Below are 23,383 nucleotides of genomic sequence, written 5' to 3' on the forward strand. Positions count from 1 at the left end.
TCTAAGGGTTAATAGTCTAACAGAGACAATTTTTTTAAAAAACAAGTACAGGTACTATTAGAGGTACAGTCTAAATGGGCCACAAACAGGAAAGTACTTAAATCTGTATGAGGAGGCAAAGGAATATAACATTAACTATTTAGCCATTTAATGAGTATGCTTTCAAAAATGAATATATACCAGGAACTGCTAAGCATTTGATCACACGGAGGAAATTAGTTACTTCTAGAGAGACCTTCACACAATAGCAGGAAAGATAAGGAAGCAAATGATCAGACTCTGGCATAATTACAATAAGTACAATTACAGAAGTGGATGCTAGAAAGAAGGATGGCGTATAAAAAGCATAAAATCTACACTACTTAGTGTAGGCCACAAGACCCCAGTCACAAGGCCCATTTATGTTCGTCTATACTCATTTCTGACATATCATGTAATCTATGCTCTAATCTAAGCGTCTTGAAGATGCTCAGATGCCTCTAAAATGCTCATTTCCTGCCATTGAAACTTAGGCTTTCTTCTTCTAGATTCAAATGATCCTGAGTATTTCCATATAACTTTTTTGAAGGGAAATATACTAGAGCTCGGGGGTTTTCCTGGTGTCTCAGGCAGTAAAGAATCTGCCTGCAATGAAGGAGATCCAGATTCAAACCCTGGGTCAGGAAGATATCCTGGAGAAAGAAATGGCAACCCAATCCAGTATTCTTGCCTGGAGAATTCCATGGATAGCGAAGCCTGGTGGGTTGCAGTCCATGGGGTCGCAAAGAGTTGGACATAACTAAATGACTAACACACACACACAAACACACACACTTACTAGAACACTCTTTATTGTTTTGTTAGACACCACAGGGAGCAAGGAACCTTCTTTTCACCACCTACCATCCCCACCTATATTTCTACTTGTATCCATCTTTGGAAAATTAGACCCTAAGGGTATGCCTTACCATCTTTTATTTAGTCTTTTTTGAAAAAATATTCTCCAAGATTTCCAAAAGCCGAGGAAAAATTATGCTTTTGTTGTTGTCATTATTATTCCATTTGTAATCTTTTATCTTTCACCATTCCAAAATGTACATATTTTAGAATAAACTAAAATTAGTTCCAGATAACAAGAATTTGTCCAGGGCCTATGATATCCAGATTTGTACAGGGTATCATGAAATTTAATAAAGCAATTAATAAAGTTCAATAAAGATGAAAAGTATACAAAAATAAGCAACCCAAATATAATTCTAGAGGTGAAGATATGTGATATAAGCAAGATAAAGAGGTATGTCTCTGGGCATGAAGTAAAATGTCGATGGGTGAGTTGGCATTAGTCAGATAGTGTAGCATTTTGATTGATAGTGGAAAGGTAGGAGGCTTCTCTCATTGGGAGAATAGGATGAACAGAGAACATGCAGGGGAGAGAGAAGGAGGGTGATCTCTCTGAGAAGTCTGTCAGGGAACAAGGAATCACAGGCCACTGTAAGGTAAGGGGAGCGGACAGGGCCACAGCATAGTGGTTAAGAAGTTCGGCTCTATAGCCAAGTAGCTTGAGATAGAGTCTCCGAGGCGTATGAACAGAGGACTTACACTTCAGGCTGCCACTTCTCAAAGATCATAAGGGATAATATTTCACTTAATTAAATTTCAAAGCGAGTGGTGGTTATATTTTCTGTTCGTCTCTCCGTCTTTTAAAATATAAGTTGCTACATTCACCTAAACAAAAACAGTTGGTGATCAATTTAAAGACATACGGCACAGACATTTGACCCTCCAAGTGTGACTTTTTTTCCAATTGTGGTATTTTCTTTCCTGAAATTCAATGTTTAAAGCTCTCAGTGGAAGCATTTCTAAAATATAAATGATGACGGCAGTGGAGAAAAATAAACATACTGATTACTGAGCTTAACTATAAGAGCAAATGAGTTCTGGTGGGGTATGGATTGTGTGACGACATGCAACCTAGTCATGAGGTCAAGAGGCCATGACGTCAAAGCCACCCTTACTTGTCTGAAGAGTCACTGGCTGCCTAGGCAATGCTCCTGTAGGGACAACAGAAAAGATGCCTGTCACTCAAAACAACTCCCCTGTCTATAGGCTGACTTCAGATGTCTTTAAAATTTCTCTACAAAGAGGACTTTTAAGTGAAGATACTCTGTGTGATGTGGGCTTCCCAGGTGGCACTAGTGGTAAAGAACCTGCCTGCCAATGCAGGAGATACTAAGAGAGGTGGTTTGATCCCTGGGTCAGGAAGATCCCCTGAAGAAGGGCATGCAACCCACTCCAGTATTCTTGCCTGGAGAATCCCATGGACAGAGGAGGCCGGGAGGCTACAGTCCATGGGATCACAAAGAGTCGGATACAACTGAAGAGACTTAGCACACACATGTGCACTCTGCACAATATAAGGAGTTGGTTTACATTTACTTGAAGATACAAATGAATGAGGTTGTTTCAGTCGTGCCAGTCTCATGAGTGTTCATTTTTTATCTAATGAGATCATCTGACCACATATCACAGCACTCTTTTCCCAGGGTGAGTTTGCATAGTATATTTATATACTCTGTATGGTGTGGAATAGCAGGATTCACTCTGGATCACTTATTTACTTACGTAAATAACTTACTGAGGTACATTAGCAAATGCAGCTTCGGTTTTTCCTACCACTCTTCATGATAGAATTTGTGTTTTGAGTAACATTTAAATTGCAACCCCTTCCATGCCTTCTGATTTAAAAAAATTTTTTTTTTAATTTACAATTCTAAAGAGTATAGTCTCTGATATTTAATAAGTGCCGTTTCTTAGATATCAAGGGCTTCATGCCATTTTAGGAAGAGAAAACATCATACGAGAAGCAGTTAAAATGGAATTACTTTTAGATTCTATATCTATTGCTGTAAAAGATAGTTACAGTTATTATCTAAAAACCACACAGCTTTCAAACAGATTCCATCTGGAACTGTGAGCAATTTCCTCCAGGCAAAAGAAATGAGGGGACAATTTAACAGAAGCAGCAGAAGGAAAACAAGGAAAGTTATTATAACAATAACACATGCATGTCCGTCAATTTGAGCTTTCCAGGTAGCACCAGCAGTAAAGAGCCCATTCGCCAATACAGAAGACTTAAGAGCCACATGTTCGATCCCTGGGTCAGGAGGATGCCTTGGAGGAGGGCATGCAACCCACTTCAGTATTCTCACCTGGAGAATCCCAAGGACAGAGGAGCCTGGAGGGCTCCAGTGCATAGGGTCACAAAGAGTTGGACATGACTGAATTGACTTAGCCCACACGCATGTTCATCAGTTTGGCAACTACCTTAGTATCTTGTTACAACGCAAATCTAGTATACATTTTATGAGCAATACCTGTACTTTGAGTATTGCAGGTTGCAAACACGAGTTTCTTTTTTAAAACTGAAGTAAACACACTCAGAAATTACAGAAGTGAGACAAAAATTATCATATACTGCTGGTGGAAGAGTAAATTGGTCTAAACTTTCTAGAAAACAAACTGGAGTCAAATATCAAATGCCTTTAAAACTGGTTCATGGGACTTCCCTGGCGGTCCAGGGAAGAATTCGCCTTGCAATGTAGGGGATACAGGTTCAATCCCTGGTCAAGGAACTAAGATCCCACATGCCACAGAGCAACTAAGCCCACATGCCAGGACCAGAGAGTCCTTGACCACAACAAAAGATCCAGATATGATACAATGAAGTTCCTGCATGCCACAACTGAGACCCGAGGCAGCCAAATAAGTAAACAAATATGGGGAAAAAACCACCTTATTCGCAATATTTTAACACTTTCAGCTATCTATCTAAGGAACTTGTCAGTGATCTTTTAAAAAGAGAATATGGATGTTTTGCCCAGTACTCTTCTGAAGAGCAAAATTTAACTCTACAACAGGGGAATGGTTAAATAGATTGTTCCATTTCCACATGTAATATTGTGGAGCCCATAACTATATTTTGAAAACTTAGTCTTATTTTTAAAGGCTTATGAAAAAAAAAATAAATAAAAAAAATAAAAGCTTATGAGTTAACATTAATTTTTTGCAATATGAGTAAAATTTTACACGTGACCATTAAAGTTTATAAAAAAAAAATAAGTCAAATGATGATATTTCAGTTCTTCATATTTTCCACTACCAGACAACAACAGCTGTAATATTCATTGATGGATCAGTCTTAGTCCTGCTTATTTATGTCACATAGAACAAATCTATTTCAACTTCTTCACCTTTCAAATATTTGAAACTAAGTAAAGAGAGCTGTCAGATAATGTCTACTCATTCCCAAATCTAACAAAATGTCACAATTTCTCCAAGTTAAACATTCCTGATACCATCAGCCATTCCCTACTTGACATTTTCTATTTATTTACTTGATTGTGTTTATATGAAATGCTTTCTATCTGCTGCTCACTCTTTTGTGTGCTTTACAAAGGCGAGTTAAAGTACCCTTTACGGTATTTGCTGATCTACGTTACTAGAGATTTGTGTTTCAAGTTCAGGAGTGTAAAGAGAAATGAGACCTTGGGACCATTCCAGGTGGAGAGTTAAACTGAGTCCTGCCCTCCCACCCCTGCATGAAGCTGTGATCTTTGAAGGGCCATGCCTTCTGAAAAATGATAAATGAAGCAAAATCTGTACAGCAAGAAAATGTGTCTGTCTTAAGTTGAGCTATGAGTGAGGAAAGAAATCTCCCTTGAGAACTGGTGAACACAGGCATAAGTCAGGCCATCTTAGGGCTTTACCTTAAACAACTGGGATGGTTAAGTGCCAAATTGAGAAATATACTTGCACCAGCCCTCTTTCAGAGCAATAATAATTGAGACAATGTTGTGTTGGCTCAGAAGCAAACCCAAAATCAACAAAAAGAATAGTAAGCCTAGAAACTGACCACACATAAACAAACTTCACACATGACAAGTGGCATTGCTAATCCATAGTGAAAGTAGGGTCAATTCAATAAATGGTGCTAAATAATTGGTTACAAACATGGAAGATAAATTATATCTGTATGTCACACCACACCCAAAACTCAATATCAAATTCTAGTCTTAAATACAAATAAGGAAAAGAATAAGACTTTTGAATGACAAGGGAGTATTGTATGATTTCAGGACAGACAAGAATAAATAAAGAAGTTTAAGACACTTAAGGAGCTAAAAATTAACCTAACAGAGGAGGAAGACATTTGCAGCATAGAGGAGCCTGGCTCCTGGTTGAAACACTGTGTGTGATTTTTCAGGCCTGACCACAGGCTGCATGGAGCTACCTACCCTCCCTGCACCAGAGCTGGTGCAAAGCCCTTTCTCTGCAGCTTCTGAAGGGGATTGCGGCCAGTGACTCAGGCTCCCTGGCAGGTGTGCTCTCTACACTTGTGCCTTCATTCCCAAGCCTCTTCAGCCAAGGCTTTGGGTGGGGGTCTTCTTTGGGCACCTCTATTGGGACCTCCTTATCAGGGTGAGGAGGTTTAATTGTCAATCATTTTAAGTTGATAAAATTCATTTCATTGAAATACAGCAAAGCATAGCTCCATTCATGGTTCTTGATAGAGGGGCAAGAAAAATGTTTCTCCCATTATCCTAGGCCAGTTAAGGATACCAGAATAAACCAAAGCCTGCCACACAGACCAGTGGTCAAGTCACAAGTCTCAGACAAGGAAAATTAATATTTACCACTGTCAGGAGTTTGTTTCCAAAAAACTGTCACAATATTTCAGATAAAAAGTTGCAAAAGTGTCCTGTGAAGTTTACACTATTTCCAAATTTTTCTTCCGTTTGCACCTTCCGGCTTGGCTACATAAACCTGCCAGTGTTATTAATGCAAGTCACTCTGTTATTCTTCACTTTACTAAATATGGGAAGATCAGAGAAGCAGGTCCTTAAGAGAAGCAAATGTTATTCCTGTTGTGGAATGAATGAATGGTTCTGCCTTTCCTTTCCCAAATGTTTAGGGTGCTGCAGGCCTCCCATAGTGTATGAAAAAGAAAATGTAAAAAGACAGAAAGCAAGGTCCACTGAATGTTCAAAAATGAGTTATAGAACAAAATTTACTTTTCCCAAATCTTAGAAAATATTTCACCCCAATAAAGAGCCTTCAGAGTATGCATGGACAGTAGGCTGAAATTTTCATACTGTTTAACTAGGAAAATTGTTTTGTCTTCCTAAACAATTTTGTTTACTTTTTCAACAAAGGTCTGTCTAGTCAAGGTTATGGTTTTTCCAGTAGTCATGTATGGATGTGAGAGTTGGACTATAAAGAAAGCTGAGTGCAGAAGAATTGATGCTTTTGAACTGTGGTGTTGGAGAAGACTCTTGCGAGTCCCTTGGACTGCAAGAGATCCAACCAGTCCATTCTAAAGGAGATCAGCCCTGGGTGTTCATTGGAAGGACTGATGCTAAAGCAATACTTTGGCCATCTGATGTGAAGAACTGACTCATTGGAAAAGTCCCTGATGCTGGGAAAGATTGAAGGCAGGAGGACAAGGGGACGACAGAGGATGAGATGGTTGGATGGCATCACTGACTCAACTGACATGAGTCTGAGTAGGCTTCGGGAGTTGGTGATGGACAGGGAGGCCTGGCGTGCTGTGGTCCATGGGGTCGAAAAGATTTGGACATGACTGAGTGACTGAACTGAACTGAACTGAAACCATTTTTGGATACACAGCTTTTAAGTTATTTAGATTTTTCTTCACACCATTTTCTTTCACATCCAAAAGCTACATAAGCTGGAAATGACAAGTGTAGATGGATCCAGAAGCTTTATAACTATCATCTTCAAGCAGACTCTCTGTCCAGTGGGTGCATCCAAATGCCCAGTGTGTCCCCACTCCATCACACTGTAGGCTGCCCTTACCTCTGCTCAGGTTTCACAGGGCTCTAAGCAAATGGGGCCTGTTGCCTCTTTGTTCTCTTATAACAGATAGGCTTTGTTCACTCCTTCTGTGTTTCTATCACCTTGTCAAGAACGGCTCCTGAATTTCTTCTCTCTAAAGCAGAGTATCTTTTCCAGATCCTTTACTCTGGCCAATGGGATGTGAGTAAATGTAAGACAGGAACCTGAAATGTGTTTGAGGGGGAAGATTTACCCTCTTGCATTTCCTGGATGGCGCAGTGGTAAAGAATCCACCTGCAATGCAGGAGATGTGGGTTCAACCCCTGTGTAGGGTAGATCTTCTGAAGAAGGAAATGGCAAGCCACTCCAGTATTCTGGCCTGGAGAATCCCCATGGACAAAGCAGCCTGGTGGGCTACACAGTCCATAGGGTTGTAAAGAGGTGGACATGACTGAGTAAACTCTTATTATGGGGGAGAGTTTCTCTTGGTCAGCTGCTGCCTCCTTTGCCTGGAACCCAGGATATGGACACAGGAAATGACACTACAGCATTTGATCCATGGATCCAGGAGTAAAGTAAATGTTTGTTGCTTTATGCTATTGAGACACTGCAGTTCGTTTTTCTATAGTGTTGTAGCAAAGGTTGGCTGACACTAGGGGAACCAACCCATAACACCTCTTTTTTCACCCTAATTTCAGAATCAATGGAAACAGAGAAAGAGGTAAATAGAGATAGAAAAGGAGGCTGAGACAGAAAGAGAGAGTATTACCGGGGTCCAGCCTCGGTTGGATCCAGGGATATCCTCAGGAGGATGGCGTTGGCGAAAGGATAGTTAAAAGGAGAAAGAGACAGAAGCTTGATCTGACTGGTTTACATCGGAAACCAATAAAGTTCGTGACACCGAACTTGCTCTGACCGTGGAGGCCGCAGGAGCCCTCTAGAATAGCTGAAGGTGCCCCACCTTAGGCACCTTCTTGAGTGGGTCTTAGAAACCCAGGCAAGTAAGTGGTCTCAGAGAGCCCCCATGCTCCAAATCAGTCATCCTGAAGGAAGAACAGAGAAGAAAAGGAGAGAAAAGGAAGCAAGAACGACACGGGGAGACCAAGTGATGAGCAAGGCCTGAAGCTTTATTTTCAAAGGGAGCTTATATACCTTAAGTTGTGCATAGAGGATAATAGGGGGTGTAAAGTCATGCAAAGTCAGCAGTCTTTGATCCTTATCGAGACCAGGCTTTCTTTTCTGCAAACTTACCATATACAAATGCTTTAGGTGATTTACAACATCTTCTGGCCAGAAGGCCTATTAACATTTTATGACTCTTTGTTCCGATAAAGGTTAGTTAACCAGAAAACTTGTTTTTTCTAAGAGTAATTATTTTAAAGTTTGGCGCCATCCTTCGAAAGTGTTAGATAAAGTTGCATTCCTATAGGGCAAAGGTGCAGTGGGCTTACAACAAGGAAAGAATTTATTACCTTAATGGTCTAAAGTTGTTAGCACCAAGGCCACTATTTATTTTTTCTATATACCAACTATATTAATTAATATACTCCCAAAGACACAATACAGAAGATATGGAAACTTGGCAGCAAGCATTGGCTCAACAATGAAATCTTCTACTAGTTCTATTCTAGCAATTTCTAACTCCCCTAGAGGCTCTGTACTATTTGAAGTACAGAGTACTTAAGGGGAAGTACTTAAGCTTCCCGTGCCTCTCAGGTTGGGAGGCTGTAAACAATCGTATGTGTAGCTGTAGGAGTCCGGATAAACCTGTCAGGCAAGTTAGAGAGCCATCTGAGGGGTTTGGATTGAAACACTCCTATTATGCCCAGGAGGCTAATTAACTAGAGCTCTAAGTTGATTTTCTTCAAAGAAAAGGTGGTCAAGGATAGACCCCCGTTAATGTCAAAGGAGTTGGTGAAAGTCTTAAAATAGTAAAACAGACAGATTCTGGTTTGGGGGTAGATGCTTGAGCAGTTCCAGGGGGTCCCTTGAGTCCTGACTCGCCTTTGCATGTCAGGCTTCTCCGCATGACCTTTGTCATGGGTGGAAACTCCCATGCTGGCTCCCAGCAGAGTATGAAAATCAGTCAGACGGACTCACTTTGGAGGATGGGGCTTAGAAGTGCTTGAATCCTGGCTTCATAATACCAACCACTGAATCACACAGTGCTCCAGAGCCAGCTAAGGCAGATTTGGTACACAGAACTGTCTGTTCATTGAAACTCTGAAAGAAGGAGGAGGGCAGAAGGGCTGTGTTTGGAGGCAGATCCCCATAGCAGAAGGATAGGAAGGGGTAAGAAATGCAAACTTAGCTTCCACTTTTGGGAAATAGCAAGGGGTTGAATACAGAGATGAAGAAGAGGGTCAATTATTCAACCCACCACTAAAATTCTCAACAATTGTAATCCAGAAAATAGAGAAATGCAGGCAGCTAAGTAGGCCTTGAAGTGTCTGTTATTATCCCCACTTTGACTATAGAGCCTTATTTCCAGCTTGCTGCATGAACCATACGGTTGCATACTTCCATATCTTTGCACACGCTGTTTCCTTCCTGTTCAAAATTCCTTTCTCTCCAAACTTTGAAATCCCTTTCTCTCCAAGCCTAGTAAAATATTACAAATCTCTCAAGACTTGGGTCACATGGCACCCCCAATTTTTAGTTTTCCATGATTTTCTACCTTGGAGTAATTTGTCCTTAAAAATCAATTTTCTTTACTACATTTGTAGCTCATAACACTTGGAAAGAAACTCCAATTCACAAGGTATTTTTACAGACTGTATTTCACTGTATCCCTACAAGCACCCTGTGAGAAAGTCCTAAGGTTAAAAGGGTCACAGAAATCTCAGCAACTTTGATTGTGTTGTCATTTAGCTTCATGAACCCACCAGTGTGAATTTATCCTGTAACTTACCCACTTGCATTTATCTGTAAGATACTCACCTTGTAAGTGTGTATACACACACACATGCACACATGCACACTCTTAAATATACATTCTAACTAAAAAGAACCTGAATTGCCATCATCTATCATGTTCTGGGTATTCAAAAGTTTTTTGATGACTTTGTAAGTCAAAACAGTGAAAGTGAAAGTGAAGTCGCTCAGTCATGTCTGACTCTTTGCGACCCCATGGACTGTAGCCTACCAGGCTCCTCCGTCCATGGGATTTTCCAGGCATGAATACTGGAGTGGGTTGCCATTTCCTTCTCCAGAGGATTCTTCCTGACCCAGGGATCAAACCCAGGTCTCCTGCATTGTAGGCAGAGGCTTTACAATCTGAGCCACCAGAGAAGTCCAAAACAGAGCCAGGAGTTATTACATTACTTCAACACTTTAAATCTGTTCATATTTGTCTGGTTGTTATATTATGGTAAATATGTACTGGACACTCTCTTTAAAAGACAACTTTAATAACACTGCTGCTGCTACTGCCACCGCTGCTAAATCGCTTCAGTCATGCCCGACTCTGTGCGACCCCATAGACGGCAGCCCACCAGGTTCCCCGGTCCCTGGGATTCTCCAGGCAAGAACACTCGAGTGGGTTGCCATTTCCTTCTTCATTGCATGAAAGTGAAAAGTGAAGTTTCTCAGTCGTGTCCGACTCTTGGAGACCCCATGGATTGCAGCCTACCAGGCTCCTCCATCCATGGGATTTTCCAGGCAAGAGTACTGGAGTGGGGTGCCACTGCAAATAACACTACATAATATTAAATACTTTTTTTTGACTGTCCTTCAACTGCCTCATCCCTCCTGTTCTAAAAGGTGCCACATGAGGGCTTTTTGCGTGTGCTATGCTATGGGTCTGCTATTCTCTGGGCTATATACAGCTCACCTATTTCAATTTTGTGTGTATATAAGCATACCTTGGAAATACTATAGTGTTGTTTCTGGCCACCACAATAAAGTAAATGTCTCAATAAAATGAGTTACATGTATTTGTGGTTTCCCAGCACATATAAAAGTTATGTTTACTCTGTACTTGCAGTCTTTTAAGTGTGTAAAAGCATTTCCTGAAAAAAATGTACATACTTTAATTTAAAAATACTTCATTTCCTAAAAATACTTTTAGTGAATTATTTTGCAGTGACTAGAGATTTCTTATCATAGAACCCCATAACAAATATAATAATAATAATAATTAATAAGTTGGAAATATTGTGAGAATTAACAAAATGTGATACAGGGACACCAGGTGAGCAAAGGCTATTTGGAAATGGTGCCTACAGACTTGCTTCACACAGGGATGCCACCACCTTTCAATTTGTATGAAAACACAGTATTTTCTATGTGTAATAGAGGTGAAGCACAGTAAAAGAAGATGTGTCTGTATTTTAAATTTAGACAACAGCTGGAAGTATTTTTCCCCCTTACCCTAAATTGAGCATAAGAACATCCCAGAGTAGCATTTTAGATATATTCCTGATAGAAGAGAATTTGGATTCCAGAAGGATATTTAATGTTGTGCAGTTTCTTTAAACTAAGAGATCATTTCCAGCTCATTGTTTGTTGATGCTCACCAAATGATTGTGGCTTACTCAGTATTGCTTCACTTTCTCCCACTTAATTTTTGTAGGAACAGGCTGCCTTTTTCACAATCGTGGCCAGCAGAAGACTGAGTCGCATCTCCTTTCTTTCTCGCACCGTGAGGCCCTCCTGCTGCCCCTGTAACAATGGAAAAGGGAGGAGAGAGGATCCTGGGATCCTTGAAGAACCCAGAAGCACTGCTCACATTGTACTTCTGGAGAGACCACATGTGACTTTGAACTCTGACAAAGTAACATATCTTTTAAGATTTATGAAATTTTAAAATAAATTCTTCCTCTCTTTCCTACTAAATTTGGTAAATAGTAATATCATTTCCAACTGTTTGAATCACTGGTGTGACTCAATCAAATTCAAATCATTTGACAGGTAAAAATGACAGAAAGAGCTAAGTTCCATGTTAAAATAAAACTAGTTCAGTGCTCACTTGGTTTTCCTCAGGTCCTATAAAGCTATATCAGGTTAAGCTTTCTCTCGATCAGCTTCTTGAGTGACTTTCATAAACTTTTTCTTTTTCCCTTTGGTACATTCAAGTAATCCACTCTCATTTTAATTATTTGGGCAGATGTTATTTGATTTTTGAACAAACTGACTTTTCTAGGTGCTGGAAAGATATGAGGACATGCCATCAAGTATAGCTTTGCTTTGTCTGTTAGCAGTTTATCTTATTCTTCCAAGGCAAGAATAAGAAATGAAGAGGTGACTGAGAAACTTTCAGGAGCGAAAAACTACCACACATCTTATCTATCCGTTCATTCAACAAATAATTATCAAGCACCTCTCATCTGGTGATCACAGCAATGCAGAGCTAAAGGAGACAGCCATGATCTCTGCCCTCAGAGTTTGGCTAAGAATACATTTATTAAATATATAATCACAAGCACACTGAACTTTGTCATGGAGTACAAAGTATATTGGGTATGTGTAAAGAGCTCATCAGGAAAACAAAAACCCCTTGAGTATTTAAAACAGTGGGAATTTATTGCAAAGGAATGGTGATAAAGGTGATGACAAACTGAGAAGCCCAACAGAGAACTATGAGGCTATCAAGTCAGAGGCTGGAACAATAAGAACCCATTCTTCTCCCACTTCAGTCTGAAGGGACATAAAGGCAGAGGTGGCATTATGAGAACACAGGGGCCAAGGCCAAGGCCTCCTGGAAGCTGGAGTCTCATTAGGAAGCACAACTGCCACCGATTATGAAACCATGGGCCAGGAGATGGGGAAACACCATTGCTCCTAGCTTCTTCCCACCCTTTAGTTTGTCTACAGTAATCATCACTGGCAGTGAACCATCTCCTGTCATTATGTTTGTGTGTTTGAGTGCTCAATCGTGTCCGACTTTTTGTGACCCCATGGACTGTAGCCCACCAGGCTCCTCTGTCCATGAGATTTCCCAGGCAACAATACTGGAGTGGGTTGCCATTTCCTTCTCAGGCCTGCCATTATATACATCTCTAAATGATGCATCAGAAAATCTCCTTGCAACTGAGTCTTACAATTTCTCAGTCTCCACAGTTGCGAAACCTGTCTCCACTTCACCTCTGTCACAGTCTTACAGACCTAAATTGCTCCACATTGAAGATTAAATCCCAAGGCTCCACTTCTATCTAATCTTTCCTTCTTCTCATATTTGTTGCCACTACTCTTCAAGACCTCTGGTTTCCTTTCCCCTTCTGTATTCTTTTAGTACATTAGAGCCCCTTTGACTTCTCTTACTTTTATATTTAGCCTAATTTCATGCAAGCACATTTCAACTCTGCCCTTTTTTCATGCATGCAGATTTTAACTCTGACCTGTTTTTCCCAGTGCTTTTAAATCCTTAAACTCTAACCTTCCATCAACATACAAAATCAGGTCAAAAATCTTGATAACTGCCAGGCTCATACTCTTCTTTCCCTTAGAATGCTTGATGCTCCTGTATGTCAAAGATGATTCTAAATCATATGGATTCTTAATTTTCATCTCAGTTCCAGGAACCTTTTAATTCATTTCTTGTAGACTCAGAATCGTATTTCCCAAGGTGACCTTAAAGACCATTTCTTGTCTATGATTTTCTAGCAACCCTGTGTGTGTGTGCGCTAAGTTGCTTTAGTTGTGTCCGACTCTTTGCGACCCTATGGACTGTAGCCCATGAGGCTCCTCTGCCCATGGGATTCTGCAGGCAAGAATACTGGAGTGGGTTGCTGTGCCCTCCTCCAGGGGATCTTTGCAACCCAGGGATCGAACCTGTGTCTCCTACATTGGCAGGTGACTCTTTACCACTAGTGCCACCTGGGAAGCCCTATAGCTACTCTGCTGCTGCTGCTGTTGCTAAGTCACTTCACTCTACCTGCACCAAAACATCTAAAAGAGTAGTTTCTAGCCTTTGCTTTCACTTCATTATCATCCTTTGAGTTTTTAATCAGTTGCACTGTTTCTTCCAACCTTAATGAAAACTGGTCTCTCAAAGGTAACCAATTTCAGGACTCCCACTTCTAGGATGGCAGCATGAGTTCTACGGGCCCATTCCCCAACCAAATAAGCATAATTAGTAAAAAACTGTTTTTAAAAGACAACCATTTAATGTGTGTGGAAATTGGCATAAGGACATGCAACAAATAAAGAAACATTTATTCAAGAAAACTACTAAGTGCAATAAGAACATTGAGAATCTGGGCCATTTGAATCACAACCTATTCCTCTGTCCCTTCCTCTGTTCCAGCTCAGCATGAAAGAAACTTCATTCCAGACAAATGCAGCCAAGAATATATAGTTCCCTCTCATCTTTAGTGCTATGCAAGGGACAGGCTGCCAGTGTTTATCAAACACCCCAGCTACCCTTTTTAGACGTTAAATTCCAGGTGACTGCAATAGAGGTCACAGGCTGTCTTCTTTCACCTAGCCTCAACTCATAGATCAGAGGCTCTACTACAAGCATGGTAGGCTGAAAAGATTAGGACCTTGATTTCTCCCATGCTAGCTCCTGTGGAAGTGAGAGTTCTACTACAGGCGAGGCAAGTCAAGGGGACCAGAGGCTGCTGCATACACCTTGCACCCTCCTCCTAAAGGAAGAGAAGTACGTAGAGAAGTCCCCAGCCTTTGTTCCATGGCTCAGAGATTTATTTTCTCCTCGGGAGGACAAGTAGGCCTTTAGAACAGAAAGTTCTGAAGCTCTACCAAATGGACTAACTTTATATGAATCAGAGTGCAGGCAAAGGTTGAACCTAAGTGTGCTCTTAGAAATAGTGGAGCTGTTTGTTGGGAGTGAGAAAGACGAGCTAAAAGATTGACCAACAAGTTTGTTAGAGGGAAACAGGGGAAAAGTTACCTAAGGAAATCACTCTTGGGGTCAGAGCAATCTTCATACGCTGGCTTCATACATTACCCTTGTAATGAGGCCTGGATTTAACTGCATCTAACTGTGGCGCGACTTATGCCCAAGGGCATTATAGAAAAATACCGCAGATCAGCCAGAAATTAAAGGAGTCTGACATCTGAGTGTGATCAGGGAAAGAGACAATCAAAGAGAGCCCTGCTAAAACCACTATTATCCCAGGAATTGTTTGCAGTACCATCTCCAGACAATATTAGAGTCTCCAAACTAAAATAGTAGCACCAGTAGCTAAAGAAATAAACAGGCAAACAATGAAAAGCACCAAATGGGTGGGGGCGAATCATATGCAGAGTTGCTACAGTATATTGTCTAAATGTAAAGTTCGGGACTTCCCTGGCAGTCCAGTGGTTAAGACTCTATGCTTCCAATGCAGGGACACAGGTTTGATCCCTGGTCAGGGAACTAAAGTCCCACATGCCACACCACGTTGACAAAAATAAATAAATAAATAAATAGAATTTAAGACTAAAATGTAAATTTTAAAATAATGAGACATGCAAAGAAACTGTAAAGTGTGACACATACATTTTTTTTTTTTAAAGCAGACAACAGAAACTTTATTTGAAGGGGCCCAAATGTTGACAACTGTAAAGACTTCAAAGCAACTATCACAAATACCTTCAAAGAATCAAAGGACATCATCATGCCTAAGGAATTAAAGGAAGGTACAGTATTATGATACCTCATCAAAGAGAGAATATCTAAAATGAGAAGAAATTACAAAAAAGCAAGAGAAATTCTAAAATTGAAAATACAATAACCAAAAGAAAGAAAAATCACTACAGGGCTCAAATGCAGAACTGAACTGGCTGAAGGAAAAAGCAGCAAATAAAAATAAAGGTTGACAGAGATTATGCAATCTGAAAAAAACAGAGGGGACAAGAAGAATGAAGGAAAAATGAACAGAGCCTAAGAGAAATGCATAACACCACTGAGCTCACCAGCATACATGTAATAGGATTGCCAGAGCATGGAAAGGAGGGAAAGAAGCAAGCAAACAAAACTACAAAAATGTATTCAAAGAAATCATAACAATTTATTATATTTCATTAAAAAATTATCCAGGAGCCTCAACAAACTGCAAGTTGGAAAAACGCAAAGAGAGATTACCCAGAAACATGGCAGTTAAATGTTCAGATATTTTTGTCTAAAGGGGAAAATTTGAAAGCAGCACAATGGAGCTCTAATAAACACAATGCCAGATTAACAAAAACTGAAAAAGATTCATTGGAAGTCCATCCAACTAACATCAAATACTAGAAGAACTTCTTCAGCCTGAAAACAAGTGACCTCAGACAGTACTTAGAAATCATATAAAAAATAAAAGAAAAGTAAAAGATACTGGTAAGGATAATTAGGTAAGGAAAAAAACATTGAATCTGTATTGCTTCTCCTTTCTTCTCCTAGTTGACTTAAAAAGCAATTATGTAAAACAATATGTGTATCAGTTCAGTTCAGTTCAGTTCAGTTGCTCACTCGTGTCCGACTCTTTGTGACCCCATGAATCGCAGCACGCCGGGCCTCCCTGTCCATCACCAACTCCCGGAGTTCACTCAAACTCATGTCCATGGAGTCGGTGATGCCATCCAGCCATCTCATCCTCTGTTGTCTCCTTCTCCTCCTGCCCCCAATCCCTCCCAGCATCAGAGTCTTTTCCAATGAGTCAACTCTTCGCATGAGGTGGCCAAAGTACTGGAGTTTCAGCTTTAGCATCATTCCTTCCAAAGAAATCCCAGGGCTGATCTCCTTCAGAACGGACTGGTTGCATCTCCTTGCAGTCCAAGGGACTCTCAAGAGTCTTCTCCAACACCACAGTTCAAAAGCATCAATTCTTCGGTGCTCAGCTTTCTTCACAGTCCAACTTTCACATCCATACATGACTACTGGAAAAAACCATAGCCTTGACTAGATGAACCTTTGTTGGCAAAGTAATGTCTCTGCTTTTGAATATGCTATCTAGGTTGGTCATAACTTTCCTTCCAAGGAGTAAGCGTATTTTAATTTCATGGCTGCAGTCACCATTTGCAGAGATTTTGGATCCCCCCCAAAATAAAGTCTGACACTTTCCACTGTTTCCCCATCTATTTCCCATGAAGTGATGGGACCAGATGCCATGATCTTCGTTTTCTGAATGTTGAGCTTTAAGCCAACTTTTTCAATCTCCTCTTTCACTTTTATCAAGAGGCTTTTTAGTTCCTCTTCACTTTCTGCCATAAGGATGGTGTCATCTGCATATCTGAGGTTATTGATATTTCTCCTGGCAATCTTGATTCCAGCTTGTGCTTCTTCCAGCCCAGAATTTCTCATGATGTACTCTGCATAGAGGTTAAATAAGCAGGGTGACAATATACAGTCTTGACGTACTCCTTTTCCTATTTGGAAGCAGTCTGTTGTTCCATATCCAGTTCTAACTGTTGCTTCCTGACCTGCATATAGGTTTCTCAAGAGGCAGGTCAGGTGGTCTGGTATTCCCATCTCTTTAGAATTTTCCACAGTTTATTGTGATCCACACAGTCATAAGTAGGTCTATAGCATATAGAAATGTAACATTTGCCAATGACAGCACAGAGGAGATAGGTGGGAGCAAAGCCACACTGGAATAAAGCTCAAATTTTGAAGACAGCCATAAATGATAAACATGGTTTATATAATAAGTGCTATAAGTATATATTTGTTCTTCTCTCTGTTTCTTTAAAAGATATACAACTATGTAAATTAACATGTATAACAACGTAATAGGGGTGTGTAACATTTGTAGATGAAATATGTAATAATTATGGAACCAAAAGGCATAAAAAAAGGACTACATAGGAATAACATTTCTATACATTACTGGAATGAAGTTACTATAAATCTGAAGAAGATTCTGATAAGGTAAGATGCATATGGCAGATCCTAGAATGACCATTAAGAAAATAATCCCCAAATAATGAAAAAATTGTAAGCGGGAAAAAAATGTGACAAGAGAAAAACATTCATGAATGTAAAACTAAGAAGTGAAAGAAAAATGAAGAAAAAAAAAGACATGAGACAGAAAACAAAAGGTAAAATGACAAATGTAAATCAAATATATCAATAATAGCATTAAATGTGAGTAAATGAAACAATCCAATAAAAGGCAGAGATTGTGACACTGATTTAAAAAAGCAACAACCAAATATATGCTGCTAGAACAGACAAATTTAGACTTTCAGGTACAAATAAGTTGAAAGTAAAAAGATGGAAAATATGTATCATGTAAACAATAACAAGAAACCTAGACTGCTTATTCTAATATAAGGCAAATTGGACTTTCAGAAAAAATATTACAAGAGACAAAGAGGGATTTTTAAAAATGATAACAGTGTCATTCTTAAATAGAACATTTGTAACCATGTTTATCTAAAATTAGAGCCAAAACTGCAGGAAAAATTCACAAAACTGAAGGGGGAAATAGACTTAGAAAAACACAAATTCAACAGTAATAATTCAATATTACCCCACTTCCTTCTCTGTCCCCAGATTTGTGGAAGTATATTGACAAATAAAATTCTATATACTTAAAGTACATAATGTGATGTTTTGATATATGTATACATTGTGATATGATTGCCACAGTCAAGCTAATTAACTTATCTATTACTTCATTCAGGTATGACTTAAATCAAATCCTTTATGATTATACAATGGAAGTGACAAAGAGATTCAAGGGATTAGATCTGATAGAGTGCCTGAAGAACTATGGAAGGAGGTTTGTGACATTGTACAGGAGGCAGGGGTCAAGACCATCTCCAAGAAAAAGAAATGCGAAAAGCCAAAATGGTTGTCTAAAGGCCTTACAAATAGCTGAGAAAAAAGAGAAGCAAAAGGCAAAGGAGAAAAGGAAAGATATACCCATTTGAATGCAGAGTTCCAAAGAATAGCACGGACAGAGAAAAAAGCCTTCCTCAATGATCAGTGCAAAGAAATAGAGGAAAACAATAGAATGGGAAAGACTAGAGATCACTTCAAGAAAATTAGAGATATCAAGGAAATATTTCATGCAAAGATGGGCTCGATAAAGTACAGAAATGGTGTGGACCTAACAAAAGTAGCAGATTTTAAGAAGAGGTGGCAAGAATACACAGAAGAACTATACAAAAAAGATCTTAATGATCCAGATAACCATGATGGTGTGATTACTCACCTAGAGGCAGACATCCTGGCATGTGAAGTCAAGTGAGCCTTAGGAAGCATCACTACAAAAAAGCTAGCAGAGGCGATAGAATTCCAGTTGAGCTATTTCAAATCCTTAAAGATGATGCTGTAAAAGTGCTGCACCCAATATGCCAGCAAATTTGGAAAACTCAGCAGTGGCCATGGGACTGAAAAATGTCAGTTTTCATTTCAATTCCAAAGAAAGGCAATGCTAAAGAACGTTCAAACTACTGCACAATTGCACTTAACTCACATGCTAGTAAAGTAATGCTCAAAATTCTCCAAGCCAGGCTTCAACAGTATGTGAACCGTGTACTTCCAGATGTTCAAGCTGGATTTAGAAAAGGCAGAGGAACCAGAGATCAGATTGCCAACATCCTTTGGATCATCAGAAAAGCAAGAGAGTTCCAGAAAAACATCTACTTCTGCTTTATTGACTATGCCAAAGCCTTTGAATGTGTGGATCACGACAAACTGTGGAAAATTCTGAAAGATATGGGAATACCAGACCACCTGACCTCCCTCCTGAGAAATCTGTAAGCAGGTCAAGAAGTAACAGTTAGGATTGGACATGGAACAAACAATAGACTGGTTCCAAATTGGGAAAGGAGTTGTCAAGGTTGTATACTGTAACTCTGCTTATTTAACTTATACGCAGAGTATATCATGAGAAATGCTGGGCTGGATGAAGCACAAGCTGGAATCAAGACTGCCAGGAGGAATATCAATAACCTCAGGTATGCAGATGACACCACACTTATGGCAGAAAGTGAAGAAGAACTAAAGAGCCTCTTGATGAAAGTAAAAGAAGAGAGTGAAAAAGTTGGCTTAAAACTCAACATTCAGAAAATGAAGATCATGGCATCTGGTCCCATCACTTCATGGGAAATAGATGGGGGAACAATGGAAACAGTGATAGACTTAATTTTGGGAGGCTCCAAAATCACTGCAGTTGGTGACTGCAGCAATGAAATTAAAAGACACTTGCTCCTTGGAAGAAAAGCTATGACCAACCTAGACAGCATATTTAAAAGCACAGACATTACTTTGCCAGCAAAGGTCTGTCAAAGCTATGTTTTTTTCCAGTAGTCATGAATGGATGTGAAGAATTGGACCATAAAGAAAGCTGAGCACTGAAGAATTGATGCTTTTGAACTGTGGTGTTGGAGAAGTCTCTTGAGAGTCCCTTGAACTGCAAGGAGATCCAACCAGTCCATCCTAAAGGAGATCGGTCCTGAATATTCATTGGAAGGACTGATCCTGAAGCTGAAACTCCACTTTGGCCATTTGATGCAAAGAACTGACTCACTGATGCTGAGAAAGATTGAAGGCAGAAACAGAAGGGGATGACAGAGGATGAGATGGTTAGATGGCATCACTGACTGGATGAACATGAGTTTGAGCAAGCTTAGGGAGTTGGTGATGGACAGGGACGTCTATTGTGCTGCAGTCCATGGGGTCTCAGAGAGTCAGACACAACTGAACGACTGAACAGAACCATTCTAAATCACTTCACAGTTACCTTGTGTGTGTGTGTGTGTGTGTGTGTGTGTGGTGAGAACACATAATATCTACTCTTTTAGCAAATTTCAACTATGCAACACAGTCATCATGCTATATGTTAGATCTCCAGGATTTAGTCATCCCACATTATTTAAATTTTGTATATTTAGACTAATATCTTCTCATTTTCCGCATCCCCCAACCCCTGGTAACCACCTTTCTAGTATCAGTTTCCATGAGTTTGACTTTTTTATATTTTACAAATAAGTGATTTTATGCAGTATTTATCTTTTTTGTCTAACATTTCACTTACCATATCCTTCAAGATCCATCCATATTGTAGCAAGTGGAATGACTCCTTTCATTCCTATGGCTGAAAAATATTCTTTTATACATCTGTATGTGTGTATATATATATATGTCCATCAGGTATAGATGTTGCTATCTATAGAATATATTAATTTATATTTTTAGAATATGCTCATACATTGGCAATTTTCACTGTGTGATGTGACTAGGGAATGTTTTTGTTGCTTTTTAAAATTTGTCTTATGTGCACAGTAACATTTTATTCCTAAGCAGAAAAAATAGTTACTTCTTTTTTTCTAAAGCCAGCAGAGAATTACACTGTTAAAAATAGATGGGAGAATACAAGGGAATATCTCTTGCTATCTTGGGAGCGATGAAGTGTCCGAATGAGAGAGAGGGAGAGGGAAAAGCATGGTCAAGAAAGAGGAGAGCAGAAAATGGCAAAGTAACAGAAGTTATAACCAATTGATGCCCCTCATATTTGATAAAAATATCTACATTTATTTCTCAATTGGGCTTCTCTTGGACATTCAGACTCGTTAGAAAGGGATGAATGGTGACTATTCAGATATAAAATTGGGTCAAAATGCTTTTTAAGGTTTCAAAAGTCTTCTGGGATTGTTGTAAACACACACACAGAAAGTAATTAAGCGTGACATAGAAAAGAAAATTTTATGTGCCTCAAGAGTGAAAGCTATTTTGAGCAAATCTTTCAGAAGAGTAGACACTCAAAAGTCTTGAGTGCAGAACATGAGATGGAGTAAAAGGAAGAAAGGCAGTTTAACAGCAAGTCAAGTGAAGGGGGATAAGAATAACTGGATAGGTATTTTATGAAAACTCAGACGACTGGGAAGCCTGATGGGCTGCTGTCTATGGAGTCGCATAGAGTCGGACATGACTGAAGCGACTTAGCAGCAGCAGCAGCAGCACAAGCAGCAGCAGGAAACAATAAAAGAAATAACAAACTAATATTTGCAGATTGAGCCAGCAGTTAAACGTGGACTAGGCACTGACTTTGGCCACCTGATGTGAAGAACTGACTCATTGGAAAAGATCCTGATTCTGGGAAAGATTGAAGGCAGGAGGAGAAGGGGAAGGCAGGAAGAGAAGGGGATGACAGGATGAGATGGTTGAATGGCATCACTGACTCGATGGACACAAGTTTGAGCAAGCTCAAGGAGTCGGTGATGGACAGGGAAGCCTAGCATGCTGCAGTCCATGAGGTCGCAAAGAGTTGGACACGGCTGAGCAACTGAACTGAACTGAACTGAGGCACTGACATGGTAATATTACAGAGCATTAGTTTTTCAGTTTGTGGTTTGGAACAAAGGTTATTGTTATGAAAGGTATATTTACACTAAGTTATATGTAAAGATACACTGAAACAGTATCATACAGATGAGCAAACAGAACACTACTGGAAAACAAAAGAATGAGAAAGACTAGGTCTTGGAATAGAAAGCTTTATCCTACAGGATATGAGAAGCAAGTATCAGATATCCTGGAGTCAGCCTTCCCAGCTCCCACCTTCCTGTCCTTTCAGGACACTTAAATTCTTTTCTGTGGTTTAGACTCCTAGTAGATCCCAATTTATCAAGGCTAATTACCTGGTGGCTTAGTTGGTGATGAATCTCCCTGCAATACAGAACACCCAGGTTCAATCCCTGAGTGTCACTGCATCACACCACTGACATGTCACTGCAGATTCTCATCTTTTCCAATTACATGCTTATATCTGTGGGTGAAGAGGAACTTCTGTGTGTGAAGCATAATAAGAGAAAAGAAATGCTGGCTAATCTCTTAGCATATTAGTTACAGAGCTGAAATGCTTATGTGTCATCTGTGCTACTTCCCATGATCTTCACTTGTTGCCAGCACAACTGGCCAAACTCCTAAGTGCTTTGGACCCCTTTTGATTATGTATATAATTTTATAACCATATATATTAATACATGTATGAAACTTTACATATTTTATCTCCTCAATTTGACGCTAAATTCTTTGAGAACTGGCAAGTAACCAAATACTCACAGAAAAGATAAGATATCGGATAGACTCATCCTTAAATGAGATGCGTTAAGAAAGAAAGATGCTATCAGGGATCTACACAAGCTGCTGAAGCTGCCAACCTTGGAAAAATGCAATATCCTGTATTAATACACAAAGCTGGTGCAATACCACATGTCCTATACAAATTCATGACACAAACCAGACATCTAGTTACTCCCATTCATTATGCAAACTAGTTAGTGCTCCTGAATCACCTTTAAATCAAGTGAATATTTTGTTCAACAGTGTGTAATGGTCCAAGTTGCCCATTTCATATTTACAAGTGTGTGCTCAGTCATGTCTCTTTGTGAGCCCCATGGACTGTAGTCCGCCAGGTTCCTCTGTCCATGGGATTTTCCAGGCAAGAATATTGGAGTGGGTTGTCATTTCCTCCTTCAGGAGATCTTCCCAACCCAGGGTTCAAACACATGCCTCCTGCATCTCCTGCATTGCAGGCAGATTCTTTTACTGTTGAACCACTGGGGAAGCCCCCCCCCCCCCATTTCATATTGCTAGATAGGAATTTACTCATGAGCAAGGAGAGGTGGCCTAGCGGAAAGGGATACAAGCTGACCTTTAAATTCCACCCAGGTA

The sequence above is a fragment of the Bos javanicus genome, chromosome 9 (genome assembly GCF_032452875.1).
Source record: "Bos javanicus breed banteng chromosome 9, ARS-OSU_banteng_1.0, whole genome shotgun sequence".
NCBI classification, from domain to species: domain Eukaryota; kingdom Metazoa; phylum Chordata; class Mammalia; order Artiodactyla; family Bovidae; genus Bos; species Bos javanicus.